Below are 22542 nucleotides of genomic sequence, written 5' to 3'. Positions count from 1 at the left end.
ATTTTCTGTGAGCTGGACACCGGGGCAATTGTTTCCCTTCTGTGAGTGCCGACTGAATTGGAGTTGGATATTATGTGCAATTGTGCACCAGTTGTATGGCACCTTGCTTTCATTTATATTTATTTACTTAGACTCTGGGTCTTGGACATTGCATATACTTTTTAATCATTTACTTGGGGTACATGCCAGTACACCTAATCGTTGGGAACCTCTATTAATTGGATTGGACTCCATCTGCAGTGCATTTGTGACCTTATTTTACCCGTGTACGGCGTTCTGTTTAATTAAAATGGAGGCTCCTGCGCCGATTGCTGAATCTTCGGGTTGTTGCATTATATCTGCACCTCCGCAAGGGACAACCTTTAGTTACACTGCAGCTCAGATTGAGACCATCTTATTTAATGATGAAATGAACACCAGTGATCCGGTAGTCAACTCAGAGGACCTGTACCAACAGTTGCTGAAGCTAAAACGCTGCGAGACCGATTATCTCTTGCATGGGATTTCACTATCGGAATATTACCGCGAGCATAAAATCCCTAGAGGCTTCAGGGTCCACAACGTGCCCACAATCGGCCGTAACAATCCTGAGTTTGTTGCCAGATGGATCGCTATTTTGAACAAGTGTTCATTTGACCTAATGGTGTCCGTCATAGAGGAATCCAACAGAGAATTACTAATCACGAAACAGAAAATTGCCAACTTTGAGAAAGAACATCTACATACCCTAGAGGGTGAATCCAGTCATGATTGGTTGAACAAGTTGGAGCTCCAGCACAATGAATACAAAAATAATTAAATTAAATTTAAGAAACAAAAGAAACGCACCGTTGATGGTGACTACGATGACAATCATGTGTACAAGTGGCTAACAGGAGGAGAAAATGGAAATCAAGGTCGCAGAAACACATTCAGGAGACGCCCGTGGCAAAAACGTAACCCTGGCGCTCGAAGAGACTATCAGACATCAAATAGTGATAGCGACTTTATTGTCTCTGAGTCGGATGACACTTCACGTCCAGCAAGTGTCCCTTTAGGCAGGGGACCCAGGAATGGTATGGATCCTCAAGCCATCCTCCCACCCGCCGGGGGGGCCAAAACAAGAGGGGGAAGAAAAATCCAAGAATCCAAGAAGACTTAATCTTTAATTTGTCACAACGACAACTGAAACCTCTTGAAATACAAGTATTAAATAAAGGTTTGAGTTTTGTACCGACCAACAAATATAATGAATTCAACTGGAAGAGAGATGCTCACAAATTTTCTAGGAATTTGAGATTAAAAGAACATTTTCAATATCAACAGGAACCCTCGGTGACCACCATTTTAGATCCTTTTCTAAAGTTATCCTCTAGCTCCAGATATGATCCTGTTTCTAATAATGCTTCTCTAAAAACGTTTGGACGATTACTTGATGGTGCAGTTTCAAGATACACAGCAGCACCTGGAGCCATCAGTCATAATTTGAAGAGAGAGGAGACTTTGGCATTACAAGATCTAGCCCAATATGACGATATCGTCATCAGGCCAGCCGATAAGGGCGGGGCCATCGTCATACAGGACATTGGAGACTACCGAGCAGAAATTATGTCACAACTATCTGACAAACAGGTTTATTTAAAATTACCTAGAGATCCTACTGAGCAGTATCAATCAGAATTAAATAGCATCCTTAAAAAAGCATGTGATGACCGGTTGATTTCTATTAAGGTGTACAACAAATTGGTGGTACAATATCCTAAGATCCCCGTCCTATACACCTTGCCTAAAGTGCACAAGGATAGGGCGCACCCACCTGGTCGCCCTATCGTGTCAGCACGTGAGTCACTGTATCAACCAGTGGCTCAACTACTTGATTGCATTTTACAACCATTATTGTCTAAAAAACAATCATTTCTTAAGGATACCACAACGTTTCTGTTAGAGCTCTCTAAATTTGACAGAGTAGCTCCGGGAACATTGATGGTGTGTATGGATGTCTCCAGCTTGTATACCTCCATACCCCATGAGGGGGGTTTAGGGGCCATGCGCCAATTTCTCAACGCTTTTCTTGATGCTGAAGAATTTAACCATGATTTATTCCTGACCCTCTTGGAACTGACATTACGAAGAAACTATTTTTTGTTTGATGGTAACTATTACCTTCAGCTACGGGGGTGTGCCATGGGATCGCCTGTGGCCCCCTCGTATGCTAATGTTTTTATGTTTAGTTTCGAGGATGTCATTTTCCTTGAGGATCCTGAAATTTGTCACAATGTATTATGGTACACCAGATACATTGATGACATGTTCATGTTATGGACAGGTGGTGTAGAGAATTTAGAAAATCTGCTGGCTGTGATTAATAATGCACAGTCTCCTATCCGGTTGACGTACTCTTACAGTCTTACAGAAGCTGTTTTTCTAGACGTCAGGATTTTACTTAATAATTGTAAATTTGAGACAGAAGTGCACCATAAAATTACAGACCGGAACACTCTGCTTCAAGCCTCTAGCCATCATCCCGATTCCTTGAAAAAGGGCCTCCCACTCTCTCAGATGATGAGGATTGCTAGAATCACAAGTGATTCTACTAAAATAGAAGGACATATAGATAGCCTCATAGCCAAATTTCTTGACAGAGGCTATGACAGGGATGTTCTCTTTGAACAGAAAACTAGAGTACTAGGCATGTCACGTACAGATTTACTTTACCCGCAACATAAGGCCAAACAGGAGGTATTGCCTATGGTATCAGATTATTCAGTAGCCAGTCCTATTATTAGAAGAGCTACACAAGCATTGTGGCCTTTGGTGAAATCCGATCCAGATTTACCAGTCTTTAGGAATAGCAGACCGATAGCTGCCTTCAGGAGAGGCAGTAATCTCCGTGATCGTCTTGTACACACAGACATCACAGGTTTTGGGGCCCCTAGACCTCATAATGTATACACCAAAAAGCCGGGTTGCTATAGGTGCGTCAATTGCGCTACATGTACTCACTTAATTGCCTGTAAATCCTTCAAGCACCCTCATACTGGTAAGACATATGAGATTAGACATATTCTCACTTGTAGTACTTCATTTGTAGTTTACGTAATAGTCTGCCCGTGTGGGCTTTACTATGTGGGCCAGACTATACGTAAATTCAGTGAGCGCATGGCGGCACATCGCTCTGCCATACGTCTCACTTTAGAGGGGAGATTTATTGATCAACCTGTTGCCAAGCACTTTAAGGAAATGGGCCACCCCCTGTCCTCTCTGAAATATTTCATCATCGATCACGTTCCAGCATCATTACGTGGGGGGAATAGACCCAAAAATCTGTTAATTAAGGAATCCCAATGGATCATGCGATTGGGCACTATTTACCCAATGGGTCTTAATGAGAAAATAATTTGGAACACCCTTTAAGTCCTGAAAATGTAATATTTTCTATTACCACTGGTAGCATTATACATTGTAATGTTTGCACAGGTGGTTCTCACACTTGGCGTTTTGTTGTTTATGTGTATTAGTCTGTTATTAACTGTTGAGCGATTGTTATCTATTGTGCATCTCATTATCTACAATGCATGTCATTTTCCATAATGTCTGTTATGCTATGTATCTCCCTGTCCCTCTTCTCACAGGAACGCGGGCGTTTGAGCATGCGCACCAATGATGGCTGTGAGGAACAGGAAGCCCAGCAGGTGGAACGCAAACCAGCGTTGACATGGTTACGGTTCCTGTCTTCACAGGAAGTCCGTCATAGCGGTTTGCCGGCGCCAGCGGGACTGATGAGCGGATGTGAACAGGTGAGTTACCAGCAGGTATTTAAATGTATGTTTGTGTCTGTTTTAACTGTTATTTTCTTGTGATCCTGACGAAGGGGCTGTGTCCCCGAAAACGTTTACGTTTGATCTGACTACAATATACTTCTTGCATATATGATAGTCCCTGAGTGCCGTTTTTCTTGGATAACTATGGATTTTCTGTGAGCTGGACACCGGGGCAATTGTTTCCCTTCTGTGAGTGCCGACTGAATTGGAGTTGTATATATATATATATATATATATTTATATACATTTTCTATTTTTAAACCTGCAGCACGATTCCAACTGCATGGATCATAGGGCTTATAAGCGCACCAAACAACCAGTACAAAAACAAAAGATATACTGTATATTTTTAATTTTTCTATTTTTAAACATGTAGCTTTGTTCCAACTGCATGGATCACAGAGCTTATAAGCACACCAAGCAACCAGTAAAAAATTATGGATATATTATATTTTTTTTTCGATTTTTAAACCTGCAGCTCGGTTTCAACTGCGTGGATCACAGGGCTTATGTGGCATACATATATATATATATATATATATATATATATAAAGGGTGAGAATGGTGCCCTCTAGTGCAGTATTGTGAGTTTGTTATTTGGTCCGTCACCAAAAAATTATAACACCTTAAGAGAGAATGGAAAATTACCATCTATGGTGGAATTTTCCACCATACGAATGCTTGTGGTCTTGTTAATGGGATAGACCCACCCACTTTGGCGCGATGTCAGCGGAGTCCCTCAGATAGTGGTCTCTAGAGTCCTCATATTATACACACAATATGGAGAGAGAATAAGGACCGCAATAGTGTATTACCACAAACATATAAAACAGTTTATTTATATAACCAGTATTGCCCGTACAATTTAAAAAACATATAAAAGCTTATCTGTGTATTTTCCCCAAGGAATCCTCAGTCAGGTAGTAAGGTAAGTCCCTGTGCCTTATTGCTGGACTTCTTCAGGTGTGTGGAGACTAAGCACCCATTCCCTCGCTTTATACCATACACAATGAGCTTAATTGGGGGTGTATTAAGCTCCCAAATGTCAGACAGTGACATCACTTCCTGTGTCAGTGTCACAAACCGATCACTCACCGCTGAGGGTTCTGGGGTCCGTCTATTGCCGGCGTGGTTGCTCGCGGTGCTGTGCGGCCATGTAGGGACGCGGCTTGGTCGGCGGCAGAGGTGATGCAGCGGGGAGTGCGGAGACCTAATGGCCAGAGGCGCCTCTGTGTGTCTGCAGTATAGGAGGTGACCATGTTGGAGACCAAATGCAGCACCTGTGAGCACCTGTGGGTGTTAACCAATCTCGTGCTTGTGCTGCCTATAAGTAGGCTGGGATTATTTCACTCTTGGCCAGTGCTTTGTTGTAGCTACTCTGTACCCTAGCTCTGGGGCAGATGTCCTGGAGAAGGCATAAAGAAGTGATAAACCACTGATAAATGCAAGGTGATACCCGCACCAGCCAATCGGCTCCAATATGTAAATTAATAGTTAGGAGCTGACTGGCTGGTGAATTATCACCTTGCACTTATCACTGGTTTATCACTTCCTTATGCCCTCTCCAGGTTTAATACATCTGCCTCTCTGTGCTCTCTCTGTGGATTTCTGTGTGATTCCAGTGGTCTTGGTATCACCTCCGCTCCCAGAGGTCTGCCTGCAGCCTGCACCGCAAGAGATCCACCAGCTCCCTGCAGCGCTGTCAGTCAATCGCTCTCCAAGTGGCAACAAGTAGATTCACGTAGTGCCGTGAAAGGTTACCCTGTTTGTTCAGTGACTGCCTGCTTTAATCACACAGCCTGTGGAAGTTTCTACTTAATCCTGGTCCTCGTTTACTTATCTCTCAACTTAACCCATTCTTCACCATTGTCGTCTGCTGCAGCTCTTCACAGTGTTTCAAGTATAATCTTCACAAACTGCAAGTACTCCTTTCAGTAATGTATCTACATTTTTGCATCATTCAAAGACAACTCTTCACAGTTCTTCAGTTCAGCCTTTAAGCGTCGGTATCAAGTCTTCACAGTTATTCATCTATTTCTACAATATCAGTTAACACTTCTTACTGTTTGGCACCAATTATTGCTTCATATTGGACAACTCTACATTAATCTCCAGACACGTTTTACCTTGTCCATATGAACATTTCTTCAATGCATCTTTAATACAGATCTTGCTTATATTTTTGCCATTCATTGCAGTACATCAGTTTATACATGGTGATTACTAATTGTCATTTAATTCCTTATTGGAATTGTTGCCTTTTAATAAAATATGAAACAGAACTTTATTCGACCTCCCTGTTTTCACTATCCTCTGGCACCAACGCCTGTGGTTGGTCCAAGGCTAACGGATTCACAAAATCAGTCAGTCCTGATGGTCAGACAGTGACATCACTTCCTGTGTCAGACAGTGACATCACTGCCTGTGTCAGACACTGACATCACTTCCTGTGTCAGACAGTGACATCACTTCCTGTGTCAGACTGTGCCATCACTTTCTGTGTCAGGAAGTGCCATCACTTTCTGTGTCAGGCAGTGACATCAGTCCCTGTGTCAGGTAGTGACATCAATTCCTGTGTGCATCACTCAGGATGTTCCTTCATGTGTTTTCAGGAAGAAAAACATAATCACGGCTATCCGTGGTGACATCAACTTGCTTGTGATGTCATAACATCATGGCGCCAGTCGTTCAGAGTGCGTAGGAGAGTGAAAGCAGTCACAGTGCTGCCTCAACACACCATGTGCTCAGCTGACAGGAAGAGAAAAGCTGGCGGCCATTTTCAAGTAGCTCAAATGAATAAATGTCCTCATAATCGGAGACATATTAAATATATATAAAAACAAACTCATTTAAAAATAACATAAATAAAGGGAATATGGGCCATCTGACTAATTAAAAAACCCCCAATAGACATAGCATAGATATAGGCATAAAAAACAACATAATAAATTCCAATAGACATTAAAAGATAATATTACAATGTATCACCAATCATTAAATTACAATTAAAGAGTAAAAGGGAGCCAATCATAAATAAGCAAATGATTATAAAAATATATAAAAGAGACTTCCACTTCCGGCCCCGCTGATGAGAGCCGCACGTTAGTGCAGCTCCGACACCACCGCCGCCAGGCTGCAGCTCTCACGGCTGCTTAGACAGCCTCCAAACTGCCGGGACACACACCCGCTGATCCCCGTGACTCAGTTGCGGTGCATGGACCGCTTCCTCCTCCCTGCGATGCCCCGCAACAAGAGCAAGGGCTCTAAGGAGGAACTTTCCAAAATGGCACCCGGAGCTGACTGTGTCGACTATCCAACACCTAACTCTGCAGCTAAACATGCGGGACCGCAAACTAGAGGTGAACTGACTCCCCTGACCCCCTCTGGGCACACTTCAGCAACCTACTCAGATGCTGCTGACCCTGCACATTTAGACTCCCCTGTGACTTACAGGGAAATGGTGACTGCCATTAGGGAAGCCATAGGCCCCCTTATCACTGCACAGACTGCCAGCATCACGCAGCAGCAGGATAAACTTGTTCATAGAGTGCAAGAAACTGAACAGAGGCTGGGTGCTATATTTTCTGACGTTGCGGATCTCCAGACCTTTTCTACTAAACAAAGGAAACTCCAGCACTCGATTATTAACAAACTGCAAGATTTAGAGAACAGATCGCGCAGAAATAACTTACAGGTTGTTGGGGTCCCCGAGGACGTCAAAGGTCCCGCCCTCTATGATTTTCTGAAAAATACCCTCCCAGCCCTGCTCCAATCCTCTGATCAATGTCAGGATATGATAATTGAATGGGCGCATCGCCTGGGGCCAATTTGCAATCACTCAGGTGCACCAGCACGTGTAGTTATATTCCGGGTTCTTAACTATGCACATAAAAATCTACTGTGGGTGGCGTCCTGTAAACTCGGTTCCTTGACTTGGAATGGTAATAAATTACTTCTTTTCCAAGATTAATCAGCAGAACTGACAGCTGCCAGAAAATAATTTTCTCCTATCTAATTAAAAAAGGGAAAAAATTGCCTTGTTATATCCAGTGAGACTTCGTATATATGATGGCTCCTCACACACAGATTTTACCTCAGTGGCTGATGCACAACAATACTTAGAAGAACTAAAAACTGACTTGGATGCTCAATCTACGCATGACACGGACTGATTGATTTGCAAGCTCGCACCAACCTAACTGCTCCTACTAAGTTGTTTTTCACAGTTGATTACCACATTCACTGATTGATTATATATTTGGCTGTATGTGATTCTCTTTCTACAGGGATTCTATCGCGGCCATGCCTGCAATGGTGTACTAACGTTCCTCCTCCACCCCACCTCCCCCGCCACCATCCCCTTCCCTCCCTCCCGTTCCCCCCCCCCGGCTGGTTGATTAACTCCACATATTAAGGCTCTCTTCACGCCTTGGCGGTATTTAAGAGCTGCTCTCGCGCTCCTTATGTTATTTATCTTTTCTCCTCACAAAGGAGGTCCAGTTAACCAAGTTCATGCATCACAGGGGTGGTCACTCCTGACTCGAAAGGGTACGAGCCAGGGACCTACCCACTGTTTGATGTTTTTTGTTTTGTTTTATGTTTTCATGCTTTGTCTGTTTGTATTGTTTTATTTTCAAAAGCAGGTCTGTTCCCGACATGCTCAACACCCTTTACCATTTTTACTCCGATTCTTGCAACGGAGGATGTTTTATTACTTTTATTCTTTTCCTTCATGATGTGTAGTAATGCCTTCACAATAGACACTTACCTTTATGTGGGATGATAATGCTTAAGATTGGTTCCCTAAATGTAGGAGGTATAAATTCGCCCCAAAAGATAAGGAAAGTTTTACTATACCTAACTAAACAACATATTGATATGGCCTTCATTCAAGAGTAACACCTTCTAGTCTCTGAGGTACTGAAATTACAAATTCTTGGTTGGAGAGTATTACACTCTGCTTCATATAGCTCTAAAAAGAGGGGTGTAGTTATCCTAGTCAAACGGACTGTGCCTATTGAACTCCTATCTTCCGTGACAGACCCTGACGGCGGCAATGTCTTAGTGGAAGCCAGACTTGGCCTGACGACTTATATTTTCTGTAACCTATACGCACCTAACGTTCTTTCTAGACAATTCTATAGAACTATTTTTACTGCTCTTCAACAATATACACACCTTCCCATGCTGGTTTGTGGAGACTTTAATATGTATGTTTCTCCTCATTTAGACAAACAATATGTCACCGGTAAACCTCACCCAGCTCAGAAATATGGTATACCTATGTTACTAGACAAACTCCAACCGCTTGATAGTTGGAGAACTCATCATCCTACTGACAGAGTATACACGTACTTATCAGCTGCCCATGGTTCATTATCAAGAATAGACAATGTTTTAGTATCGGCCTCTCTATTTTCCAAAATAGAAGAGGTGGGCATCTCTTCTATTTGTGTATCAGACCATGCCATGGTATGGCTGACGCTATGCACTACTGTAGATTTAGGCCCCTATATTCAGTGGCGATACCCCACTTCATTCTCCACATCCATTAAATTTCGCAGCAAAGTCCAAGCCATCTGGGCGGAGTATGAACTGCTCAATATTGATTCCCTGTCCACTGACCCCTCATTGTTTTGGCAAGCTTCTAAATCCATCCTCAGAGGAACGGTCATAGCATATGTTCATTCTTGTAAAAAGAAAATAACGGCTGATTACTTGGCCCAACAATCCCATCTGACTACCTTCTATCAACTCTTTGTATCTGACCCCTCCCTTGCCAATAAATCAACCTACTCTCTTGCCAAAACACACTGATGCCTTGCTTACTAAATTAGAATCCACTTACTCATTCCGTAAAGATCATCTTTTCTTTAAATTCGGTAATAAAGTTGGTAAATTACTGACAAATCTACTACGTAGTCAATCCCCACCTATGGTGGTTCATCCACTGAAACTTGCTGATGGGTCCTTGGAATCCTGTAGTGCACACATTGTTGATATTATGACAGATTTTTATACCTCTCTCTACTCTGCCCCCTCACATAACTACACGGTCGATAACTCCTTCTGGGAAAACTTGACTATTCCACTGCTCCCTTCTTCAGCTACCGGTCTCCTCACATCTCCAATAACTGAATTGGAGGTTAAGAATACTATCTCTAATCTGAAGGCAGGTAAGGCCCCGGGCCCGGATGGTCTGGCGACCGAATATTATAAACTTTTAGCTCCCTCCTTAATACCTATTTTTTTTTTTTATTGTTTTTATTTCGAGTTTTCTTTTAAACATTTTAGTTACAATACCAACAAAGCAGAAATTGAAAGGATAAATGAACATCAATACAGTATAGAATGACTATAATACAGGATGTTGTATCCATAATATAGGAATCATAGAATATCAACAGGTTATATAATCCATCAGGAAAGAGCAGTCTCTCAAGAAGAGAGAGTAGAGAAAAAGGAAAGGGAGATATAGAAGAATAAGAGAAGAGGAAGAAAAGGAGTCTGAGGTAAAGAAAAGAGTTGGAGAGAAGGAAGGATCGCCCGTAGCCCAACTTCCACCCACAAAAAAAAAAGGGGGGGGGGAAGTGTATTAACTCAATCGAATCATAGAAGTTTTGTAGTCTCATACCATAAAGTTGTACGAAAACAATTGTGAATCTGTTTCTTTATTGAAATGTTTAAAGTATCAATAAAGGATTCCCAAACATCAAAAAATTTCTCAATGCGTTGTTCTTTATGTAGTGAAGTTTCCATCCAATCCATCTCAAACACATGAAAGAGTTTATCTTTAAACATTTGTAAGGAAGGAGGAGATGAATGTATCCATTGCTGTAAAATACATTTTTTTGCCACAGCTGATAAAATCAGCAATAATTTGCGACATCCCGGGGATATTTTAGATGTGGTTGTCAGTATACCAAAAATGGCCCATTCAGGGGACAATGGTAGAAAATTAACTAAATCCGAAATGGCGAATTGTTTTATTTGAAGCCAGAATTTTTAAATATGAATACAATCCCACAAACAGTGAAAGAGAGTCGCCTCGGGTCGAGTGCATTTCAAACATGTCGAAGCGGAAGATATCCCCACTAATTGACAACGAGAGGGTGACAAATAACCCCTATAAAAAATTTTGAAGAACATTTCCTTGTACATAATGGTTGGAAGGGTGTGATTGGAATGTAAAAGCGCTTTTAGAATGACGGCTTCACTAAGATCAGGAAAGTGTCTCTGCCATCTAGTAATACCAGTATCATAGTGGCCTTCATAATACGGTGTTCGCAATATTTTGTAGAACATAGAAATAGCCCCTTTAGCATTAATCAAAGACCGAAAGGCCATATCCAGCTGGTTCGTCCAGTCCATGGGAGAAAGATAAGAAATCACTTTGGAAACATAATGTTGCGCCTGCAAAAAAGGCTAAATTATGAATTTGTAAAAAAGAAAATTTAGAATGAGCCTGAGAAAAAGTGAGAGTGCGTTGTGTTTTTGCATCAGTAAGCTGACGAACTGCAGTAAGACCCTGTTGAGCCCACAAAGTGAAGGGGGCAGAAGCTTGACCATGTTGAAAGTTTACATTACCAAGTAAAGGAAGAAACAAAGAGTATGAAGCATTAAGTCTCCACTTATTACGTACCGTATGCCAAACTGACCACGCCAACATTAAGAGTGGGTTGTCTAATATTTCTGTTGGGATTACAGATTTATGAAAATGCAAAAAACAAATTAAATCTATATTACCAAGAAAGCATTTTTACACTAGATAATTGGAATGTAATTCAGAATTTGAAATCCAGTCTTTAATGTGTCTACACACTGCAGCATAATTATAGATTTCCATATTTGAAAAGTTAATGCCTCCTTCAGTTTTGGTTCTTTGTAACAACCGGAGACTAAGGCGGGGTTTATGTTTTTTCCAAATAAATTGTCGGAAAGCCGCATCAATTCGTTTAAGATCGGTCTTAGTAAACACAAGTGGTAAAACCTGAATAGGTTACAACAATTTTAGAAAGGTAATCATTTTTATAAGGTTAGCTCTTCCTAAATAAGATAACTGTAAATGTTGCCACCCATCTAACTCCTTAAGAGCTGTATCAATAGTACTTTTTATATTAATCATATATAAATCATAAATATTTCGGGGAAGAAGAATCCCTAAGTAAGAGATATATGTATCTGCCCATTTCAGATTACCAACTGACAGTGTACTTTTACAGAAAGAGGCGCTTAAGGCCATAATAGTAGACTTGGAGTTATTTATGGTAAAACCAGATATCTTGCTAAAGTCTTCTAATTTAGAAAGAAGAGGCAATAAACACACATGTGGATTAGAAATAAAAAGAAGTAGATCATCAGCAAAGGCGGCTATCTTGACTTCTATATTGCCGTAGGATACACCTTGGAAAAGGGGCCAGGATTGAAGAACTCTTAGCAAGGGGTCTAATGCAAGATTGAAAAGTAAGGGGGATAAAGGGCATCCTTGTCGGGTTCCCCTAAAGATTTGAATAGAGTCACCCAAAAGACCATTGATTAATAATTTCGTCTTTGAGGAGTTATAAAGATATTTAATCAAATTAATGAAGGAGGAGTCAAATCCTCGCATTTGTAGTATAGTATATAAATGGGGCCATAAAACCTTATCGAATGCCTTTTCGGCGTCCAAACTTAACAATATATTAGAAGAGTGATCCTGAGACGCTGAAGAATATAAAGCCGCAACCGCCATGCGAACATTGCGAACCATGTTCCTGCCATGAGTGAAACCAGATTGGTGGGACGACAGAAGAGAAGGAAGGATTGATTGCAAGCGAGTAGCCAGAATTTTTGAAAGAATTTTGTAATCCTGATTCAAGAGAGTAATGGGTCTATATGAAGTCACTAAGTCAGGATTTTTATTGGGTTTCAATAACAAAATAGTATAAGCATCATTAAATGTGGGATATTAAAGGGTACCCTCCTGAATCTGTTTGAAAACATGAGTCAGGGAGGGAATAATATCATCCCTCAGTATCTTGTAATAGTTCCCATTAAATCCGTCAGGACTCGGCGATTTGTTAAGACGCAAGCTATCAATAGCAAATCCAATCTCTTCCTCTGTTATGTCACTAGAAAGAAGTTCTTTCTGTTGAGCAGTTAAATTTGGTAAATTAGCTTCTTTAAGAAAAGAGTCAGACAGAAGGGGATCTATTGGAGAATCCTCATAAAGAGAAGTAAAATATGAATGAAATATATTGTTAATGTCAGCAGGTTTGGCAACCGGCACATTGGAGTTTGGGTCCAAAATTTTCATAATAAATTGTTTTTTCCGTTGTTTACTAGCCATATAAGCTAAAAAAAATTCCCAACTTACCCCCCCCCCCCCCCCCCCCCATCGGTAATAAGTGTTTTTAGAATAATCTAATTTGGTTTGAGCTTCTTTCATAAGAGAAGTTTCCAAAACTTGTTTATGATGTAAATAAATAGATTTGTTTTCTGCTGTTGAAAACCATAGCTAATGACAATAGGCTTCCTTCAGTCTGTTTTTAAAGAATGTAATGTCTTCCTATGGGTCCGATTACGTTTAGCTATATAAGAGATTACATGCCCTCTCATCACCACCTTTGAGGCCTCCCAAAATAGACAGGGTCATCCCAATGTTCCAAGTTATCGTCCACATATTCCCTCCATTTGTCCCTCAAGTATAATTGAAAATCATCGTTCTGGGAAAGAAAGGAAGGGAAACGCCAAATGTGGGACGAGTACCAAGGAACAGTTCTAGATAGATCAAAAAGTATAGGGGCGTTATCTGAGATAATGATAGAGTCTATTATGGTATTACGAACTCGCTGAAACAAAGTGTCCGCCACCAAAATATAGTCTATTCTAGTAAATACATCATGAACCCTAGAGTGAAATGTAAAATCCTTACATGAGGGATTATGCATTCTCCATTGATCAACCACATCATGGTTGGAGCAAAGAAAATCAACCCCGTTCACACGATTTGAAGAGGTAGCGGAGGTAGAAGCTGAATGATCCAATAGAGGATTATGTAAACAATGAAAGTCACCGCCAATTATTAAATTAGGAGTATCATATTTCATAAGAAGATTTGATAGTTTTTTTATAGAAGGCCAAACTAGATGTGTTAGGAGCATAGATATTTAGAATAGTAAATTTCTCACCATGAATTGAAAGATGTACCAGCAAGAACCGCTCCTCCTTATCAGCCACTACATTATCAATAGTATATTGAAGATGTTTACTAAGTAAAATTGCCACACCACGTTTCTTTTTATCAAAAGAGGCTGAGACACATTCCTGAATCCATGCGGCTTTAAGTGTTGCATGGGGACTACGCAGCCAATGTGTTTCCTGCAATAAAATAATATCAGGGGCTAATCGTTTGAGATGAGATATAACCCGTCGTCGTTTGCATGCGGAATTCAATCCGGCCACATTCCATGACAAAAACCGAATAGAAGTAGAGGTCAATTGGGGAGCTAAATTAGAAGAGTCAAGGTGGGTCGTCATCCAATTCCATACTTACCAAAGGAGACTGCAAACAGTGTATCCTTGATTAGATTGCCTATCACATCCCAGCGAGTGAGACAGGCACTCCGAACACTAAATGGAAATGGCAACTGCAATGAGAGGAAAAAGAAGGGCCACAGGCGATCCAGGAAAAGAGGTGAAGGAAGAAGAAAAGGAAGAAGAAGAATAGTAAAAAATAAAGAGCACAAAATATAGCACATATGCAATTTACAATACATCATAAAATTAGTAGGTGTATAGTTAGTATGATAATTCAAACAGTGTGTCATTAAGAGTCTAAGCTCTCCATTACAAAGGATGCAGGAAAACAGTTGTCGTAAAACCAGATTAAAGTGTAAACCTCTAAAATGGTAAACCATCAATTCATCCATTTGGAGGTGGATTTGTAGAGGAGCCTTGCAACGGAATCTTTAGGTGATCTCTAGCTTGGTCAGGAGTATTAAAAGTAAGGGTCTTCCCTTCAGTGAAGACCCGCAGTTTAGCCGGGTATAGGAGGGCAAATTTAACGTTCTCAGTGAACAAATGTTTGCATATTGGGGTGAATTCTTTCCTCCTCTGGGCCACAGAGGCCGAGAAGTCTTGAAATATCAGCACTTTAAAGTTGCGCACTTCAAGAGTGCGCTTTTTCCTATACGCCATAAGTATGTTCTCTTTATCTCTAAAATTAAGAAATTTAGCAATCACAGGACGGGGACGTACTTGGGAAGAAGGGGGACCTCGATCAGGACCAATACGATGTGCCCTTTCGATGAGCACTGTTCCCGAGGCAGTAGGAACATTGAGGATTTGAACTAAGTCAACGCTCAATAAGTCAAAGAGATCTGAACCCGCTATTGATTCTGGGATGCCAATAAATCTAAGATTGCTTCGCAATCCCTATTTTCAAGGTCATCAATCTTTGAAGTCAGAAATGCTATTTGTTGAAAATGAGAATCATCAGAATTTTGCAGAGATACAATAGCATCTTCCGCCGTACTAACACGTTGTTCTACCTCCACTAACCGTTTGGTATGTGATTCTAAATGGGGCAAGACCGTATTTAAAGTCGTTTGGATTGCATCCAGCTTTTTTTCCAGGGTTGGGTTTAAAGGCAATGAGCCTTCTACAGAAAGGGAAGGTATAACAGGTGAAGAAGAAAGATCTTGAGATGCAGAGGGAGGTGAGCGATTGGGCTGGGGTGTATTCACCTTTTCCCTAACAGAGGGAGTTTTGGATTGAGATTTCCCGTTCCTGACCATGGTATCAGTTAGATATTTATCTACAAATTTGTCCATACTATGGGACAACAACCAGTTTAGCTAGAGATTCTGTACCACCTATGGATAAGAGTCTTTGAAACAACTACATAACTAGAAAATTTCAAAAGGTAAAGGTTGGGTTTAACCACCGATCTGTAAAAAGCAAGTCGTACTTATTAAGTTAGGCAAAAATTATTATGAACCGCACTATATGTGTCTGAATCAATAATACAATGGACTCATTCATTGAACATATATTGTAGGATTTGAGTAGGATTCGCCTACCCTAGCTATTGCACCCTGTATATGAATTTTACACTAAATACAGAAGTATATAGGCAATAGTAAAGTAGTCTTTTAGTAGATATGAAAAGTCACCGAATATATATTGTAAAATTTTACTATGGTTCGCCTACCTCAGCTATTGCACTTTGTATATGAATTTTATACTAAATATAGGAGTATATAGGCAATAGTAAAGGGATCTTATAGTAGGTATGAAAAGTCACTGAACATATATTGTAGAATTTAACTAGGATTCGCCTACCCTAGCTGTTGCACTCCGTATATGAATTTTATACTAAATAAAAAAGTATATAGGCAATAGTAAAGTAACCTTGTAGTAGATATTAAAAGTCACCAAACATATATTGTAGAATTTGACTAGGATTCGCCTTTCCTAGCTCCTGCACTCTATATATGAATTTTACACTAAAAACAGAAATATATAAGCAATAGTAAAGTCACCTTGTGGTGGATTGTAAAAGTCACCGAACATATATTGTAGTTAAAAAAAAAAAGGGGGGGGGGTAATATTAAAATTATATATATATATATATATATATATATATATATATCTGTAACCGTGTACAAAGGAGCTTGTCACCACTCTAGCACATGCAGCAATAAAGCAGTAATAAACAGCACCCCAACAGTCACTGGTAGTAGTAAGCATTTTGGCTTAAGGTAGGCTGTATGGAAAATCCTGGTCTATACCATCAGACACCACAAGATGGTATTGCTTGCCTGCTAATATAGGAGTGATTTAAGTAATAGCAATTGTGAAACAGTGAATTATGAAAAGTTAAATAAGCAACACAAAAGGAGTGGAGTCCACCACTCCTGTAATACTTGCAGTAAGAGGGCAGGTATACCAGCGCCTTTGCAGCCACAATAAATAGTAAGTTATTTAATTGGAACCAGGCTGTGCAAAAGGTTCTTGCCTGACCAATGCAGCTCGAGAGTGAAAGTGTAGGGCAGAGGCACAGTGTCAGGAGCACCTGTCAGAGCAGTTGTGGGGCACAGTAAAAGTCTCCAGATAAGGTGAGTCGCGGCTCTGTCTCTCCAAGGGGAAGCTATCCTCCTTCAGGGTAACTAACACAGTCAATAGGGGAAGCTTACTGTTCGCTCCGTCCAGAGAGCCCGTCCAGGGGTAGGCAGCCTCTTCACCACGACGTTCCCGGGCTGTGGCAGCCGCTCCACGCAGTCACCGGTGCCGTCTTCAGCGGTCTCTGCGTCTCCAAGAGGGGGCGATCCTCATGTAGGGTAGTCCACGTAGTCCACAGACGCCACTACAGGGGCCGGCAGCCTCCGCACCGCGCCACTCCCGGACCGCAGCAGCCACTCCGTACAGCCGCGGACGATTCCTGGCAGTCAGAGCCAGCAGGATCCCCCGCCGACTAGCTACTCCAGGCGGCAGACACCGCGGCCGACCGCAGGAGAGGGTCTGCGCTACACCTCCAGAGGCCAGGGACCACACGCGGTGAGTCTTGTCGGCACGATCGGGACCCAGCGTCTTGCACCACGGTCCTGGCTACACTGTGTCCACGGAGAACAAGTATCAGCAATCAGCGGGGGTTAATATGGGTACCAGCAGTACCGTAGTAAATCCAACCGAGGGGTCTAGGTATCGGGTCAGAGGCAATTCAGGCCGAGGCACACGCGGCAACCCACACCGCAGACAAGCTGGTAGGCCTCAACTTTGCGAGCCAGATTCCGGCGGTAGGCAGCTCCAATCTCCCTCGCTGATGGCTAGCTAGGTAGAGCTCGTCCTTCCCTGCACAATCATATAGTTTGTGCCTATAGATTGGCAAGTCTGCAGGTGGATGGAAGCAGAGTGTAGAGAAGGGAGACGGAGCTAAAAGTAAAAAGCGGCCATCACGATGCTCCGCCCACCAGAAGTCCATAATACCTATTTTAACGGTTTTGTATAATCAAATTATTACCACTAATACCCTTCCTAGATACTTTAACTCGGCCATAATCAAATTGATTCCTAAACAAGGTAGAGATCTCAGCAACCCTTCCTCTTACTGACCGATATCTCTCCTTAACCTGGATTATAAAATTCTAAAATTTATACTCCCATCTATAATTCACAAAGACCAATCAGGATATGTAGCTGGATGACATTCCATCACTAATGTTCAAATAGTCTTCTCAGCTATCTTTTCTGTATCCCAAACGGATTGCCCAGTGCCTAGTGCCATACTCTCCCTTGATGCTGAGAAGGCCTTTGACATTGTGCTCTGGAATCACCTTTTTCACACCATGTCCAGATTTGGCTTCCCAGAGGAATTTACACTGATTGTGAAAATTCTATACCTATCTTCCTTTTCCCAATTATCATGTAATGGCTACTTGTCACATCCTATCCCCATACTGAGGGGTACCAGACAGGGTTGCCCCTTATCCCCCCTGCTTTTTGATATTGCACTGGAGCCATTGGCAATAGCGCTGCGTAATTCCCCCCATTATCAAGGTATCCAAATTGGATCGGTTGATTTACGAGTTTCTTTATTTGCAGATGACATGCTTTTGTTTGTATCCCACCCTGAACAATCCCTCTCAGTGGTGATGAACATAATTACCCAGTTTGGCGCATTTTCAGGCTACAAAATAAATATAGACAAATCAGAGATTATGTCCTTATCAGGATCCCTTGACTTTATGCACACTGACCCTTCTCTGCATACTATGACCATTGTTACCTCACACTTTAAATATTTGGGAATACAAATACCGGCTAAACGTTCAGATTTATATGATCTAAACTTTACCCCTTTAATATTACACATTTCTAAAACCCTGGAAGGATGGACTTCTCTCCCTCCTTCCTTGTTAGGTAGAGTAGCGGTTATAAAACATATCAATTTTCCTAAACTACTTTACCAAATGCAGATGCTCCCACTACGAATGTCTAACACTGATCTAGCATGTTTAAATACCATTTTTCAGAAATTCATCTGGAAAACCCCGTATTGCGCGAAGGAAATTGCAAATGTCTCGCATGCACGGTGGCTTGGGCCTACCTGACCTATACTCACGCAATTTTCTTCCGTTATGCATCTGACTGGCTCTTGGAACAAAGCGTTTACACTGACTATGAACTAGATTCAGCGCTGTTATATCCAATGTCTCCTAATGCCCTCCTTCACACTCCAAGAACCAACATATCTCCTAAATTGTTCCTTAACCCACTCTTTACAAATACGTCTCTTGGCTGACTATTTATAAAAAATTAAAGCGTAACCATAGGTACACTAAACATATTTCTTTGTGGGGCAACCCTCTTTTTGAGCCGGGGAGAGATTCATCTATCTTTCGTAGACTCTTCTCGAAAGATATCCGAGCTACCTCGGATGTGTTTGACCCAGGTGGCAAACTATACACCTTTACCTCTCTTCAGGAAAAATTTGGACTCACTTCACTATATATATACCCTTACATGCAATTCCAACACTTTATCTCTTCTTTAGCTCCATCCACACCATCCACTAGTACCCCTGACGAGATGGATGCACTATTACAATTTCAGGTCGACGTACTTACAGATTGAAATATATCTATCTTCCCTTACTGACCCTTTATAAAGATAAGATCTGTACTTCAGTGGTATCCCTATGGTCTAAAGTCCTTCCTATGTTAGAAATTGCTGAAACTATCTTTCAACATTATGGTAAGACCATGAAATTGCTACACTCTTCCTTGCTCCAAGAGGTTCACACCAAGACGGTGCATAGAGCTTACATTACGCAAATGCAACGTAAACATTACATGCCCTTAACAGTTGTTTAAAATGTTCTATTGCCTCTGCGACGTTTATCCACTATGTATGGCAATGTCATAAAATCCGAAAATTTTGGAACAAAGTATACTTTATTAATAACACTTTTGATTTACAATTAAAACTGGAGCCAATCCCTTGTCTCTGTGTCAACTTTCAATCTTGGATACATCAAGGTTTGCCACTATCTCTGATCCCATTCCTAACAATTTTGGTGTCAGTGGCGAAAAAAATTCTAATGAGACATTGGATTTCACCAACTTCTCCCTCATTATGTGAGGTGAAGACACCACTTCTCAAGATTCTCTATTTCGATAGGGAATCTTCTATTCCAGATATAGAGAACGGTGTTGTCCAAATGGGGTCTATATATTGACACGCTTTATGATCTGACTCTTTGCAAAATTTTCAAACTTTATGAAAACACTGATTGGTGGCATTATAAGCGGCTGGCAGATCTTATCTAATACAGATATTATTTTTGGTTATTTCAGTTGATATAATGTCTCCCTGACCTCCTACACCCCTTCCCTCCTCTATTCTGTCCTATTGTACTTATATGATTGCTACAACATCTTTTCACTTTGAACATCTTCCTCATTGCTGATTCTATTTTTGCCAATCACACTCCCCTCCCACCCCATGTTCTTGTTAGATTTTATGCTATGTTTCTATGAGAGAAATTTATTTTGTTATATAGTTCTATATGTACACTTGAAAAGAAGGCTTTGATTGCTGAATCCTTTATTTCTTGTCATCTGTCCTATGTACGCACATGCCATATTTTACTACGTTATCCATGTCTCGCAGCTACTTGCAACCTTCATGTTTGTTACCATTTCATTATACTTTATGTTGTGTTTTGCTGTGAGACACTGAGTCGGACCCATGTGATGACTACGAACACTATGCGTTAACACCTTCTTTGGTGTTTTATCTCTGTCTCTCTCCTTTCATGTCATGATTGTTGTTAAACTGAAAGAAAACCCAATAAAGATATGTTTAATAAAAAAATAATATAAAAATATATGGTATTAATAAAATTAACACTAAGATGATTTATATAAAATTTAAAAGGAGCATCATTAAGGAGTAAAAGGGTTTATTGTTACAGAAAAGTTGCTATTTCATAGTTATCATTTAACCCGTTTGGATGAAGGGTGTTAAATTAGTAAATCCAATAAAGTTCATGTTTGGAAAGTTTTTTCTCCTGTTCTCCACTTTTTGGTCTCAATTGTACCAGTTCAATGGCCTTGAATTTCAAACCAGAAACATCTGATGCATGATAATTCTTGAAATGTTTGGAAATTGTGTGATTCTATTGTTTGTTTTTGATGCTCCTTACATGTTCCTGTATCCGAATTCTTAATTGACGTATGTTTAGTATGTTCTGTGTGTTCGGATGTGCGTATTGACAAATGACACAGTGCCCACATTTGTAGGACCCTTTCATCGATTGTCCCCATAGACCTTTCTTGGTTTCATTCTCCCTCAGCATACTGGGAGCCAAGTGGTCTTTAAGATTCTATGCCTTTTTGAAAATAACTTTTGGTTTAGGGGGTAAAAATATATTTAAAATAGGGTCTCTCTTCAAAATATCCCAATGTTTGGTCAATATTGTCTTTATTTATTTTTCTTGGTCATTTTATGGTGTAATGAAGCTAACATAATTTCTCTCCTGTTCTTCATTTTTATTTTTATATACAAGCAATTCCTCTCTTGATCTCACTGTGGTCTTCCTTACTGCCTACTCTGATACCCTCTCTCTTTGAACCTCTTCTTATAAAGCTGTAATTGATTCTCACACTGTTCTTTGTTACTGCCATTTCTTTTTACCCTGCAGAATTGAGAATAAATGGCCACTCTGATAATGTACATAAGAATTTGTTTCTACCGATTTACTAAAATTCCTTTTCTATTTCCTTCATTCATTAGAACCAAGTCCAGGTAATCTATTCCCTTTGTACTGAATTTGTGTGGTAAAGTTAAATTATACTCATTTTATCCTATAAAAGCCATAAAATGATCATTTTATGGCTTTTATACTGTAGGACAAAATTATTTATTCATGTTATTTTTAAATGAGCTTGTTTTTTATATATATTTAATATGTCTCTAAATATGAGGACATTTATTCATTTAAGCTACTTGAAAATGGCTGCCAGCTTTCCTCTTCCTGTCAGCTGAGCGCATGGTGTGTTGAGGCAGCACTATGACCGCATTCACTCTCCTACTCATGCGTACTCTGACAGGGAGAAAGAATGACCGGTGCCGTGAGCTTATGACAAATTCAGCGTGCTGATATCACTGCGGATAGCTGCGATTATGTTTTTCCCGGAAAAATACATTGGGGAACATCTTGAGCGATGCACACAGGAAGTGATGTCACTGTCTGACACAGGAAGTTATGGCACTGTCTGACATAGGAAGTGATGTCACTAAGAGAGGAAATGATGTCACTGTCTGACATTTGGGAGCTTAACATGCCCCAAGTAAGCTCATTGTGTATGGTATAAAGCTAGGGAATGGGTGCTTAGTCTCCAGTCTCTTGAAGAAGTCCAGCAATAAGGCACAGGGATGAAACGCGTTGAGTGGACTGGACATAATTACCTTACTATCCGACTGAGGATTCCTTGGGGAAAATACCCAGATAAGCTTTTATATGTTTTTTAAATTGTACGGGCAATACTGGTTATATAAATAAACTATTTTATATGTTTGTAGTAATACACTATTGCAGCCCTTTTTCTCTCTCTATATTGTGTGTATAATATGAGGAATCTTGAGACCACTATCTGTGGGACTCTGCTGACATCATGGGTCTATCCCATTAACAAGACCACAAGCATTCGTATGGTGGAAAATGCCACCATAGATGGTAATTTTCCATTTTCTTTTA

This window comes from Pseudophryne corroboree, chromosome 4, assembly GCF_028390025.1.
Source record: "Pseudophryne corroboree isolate aPseCor3 chromosome 4, aPseCor3.hap2, whole genome shotgun sequence".
NCBI lineage: Eukaryota > Metazoa > Chordata > Amphibia > Anura > Myobatrachidae > Pseudophryne > Pseudophryne corroboree.
The sequence above is the reverse complement of the archived record's forward strand: the minus strand, read 5'-3'. Positions refer to the sequence as shown.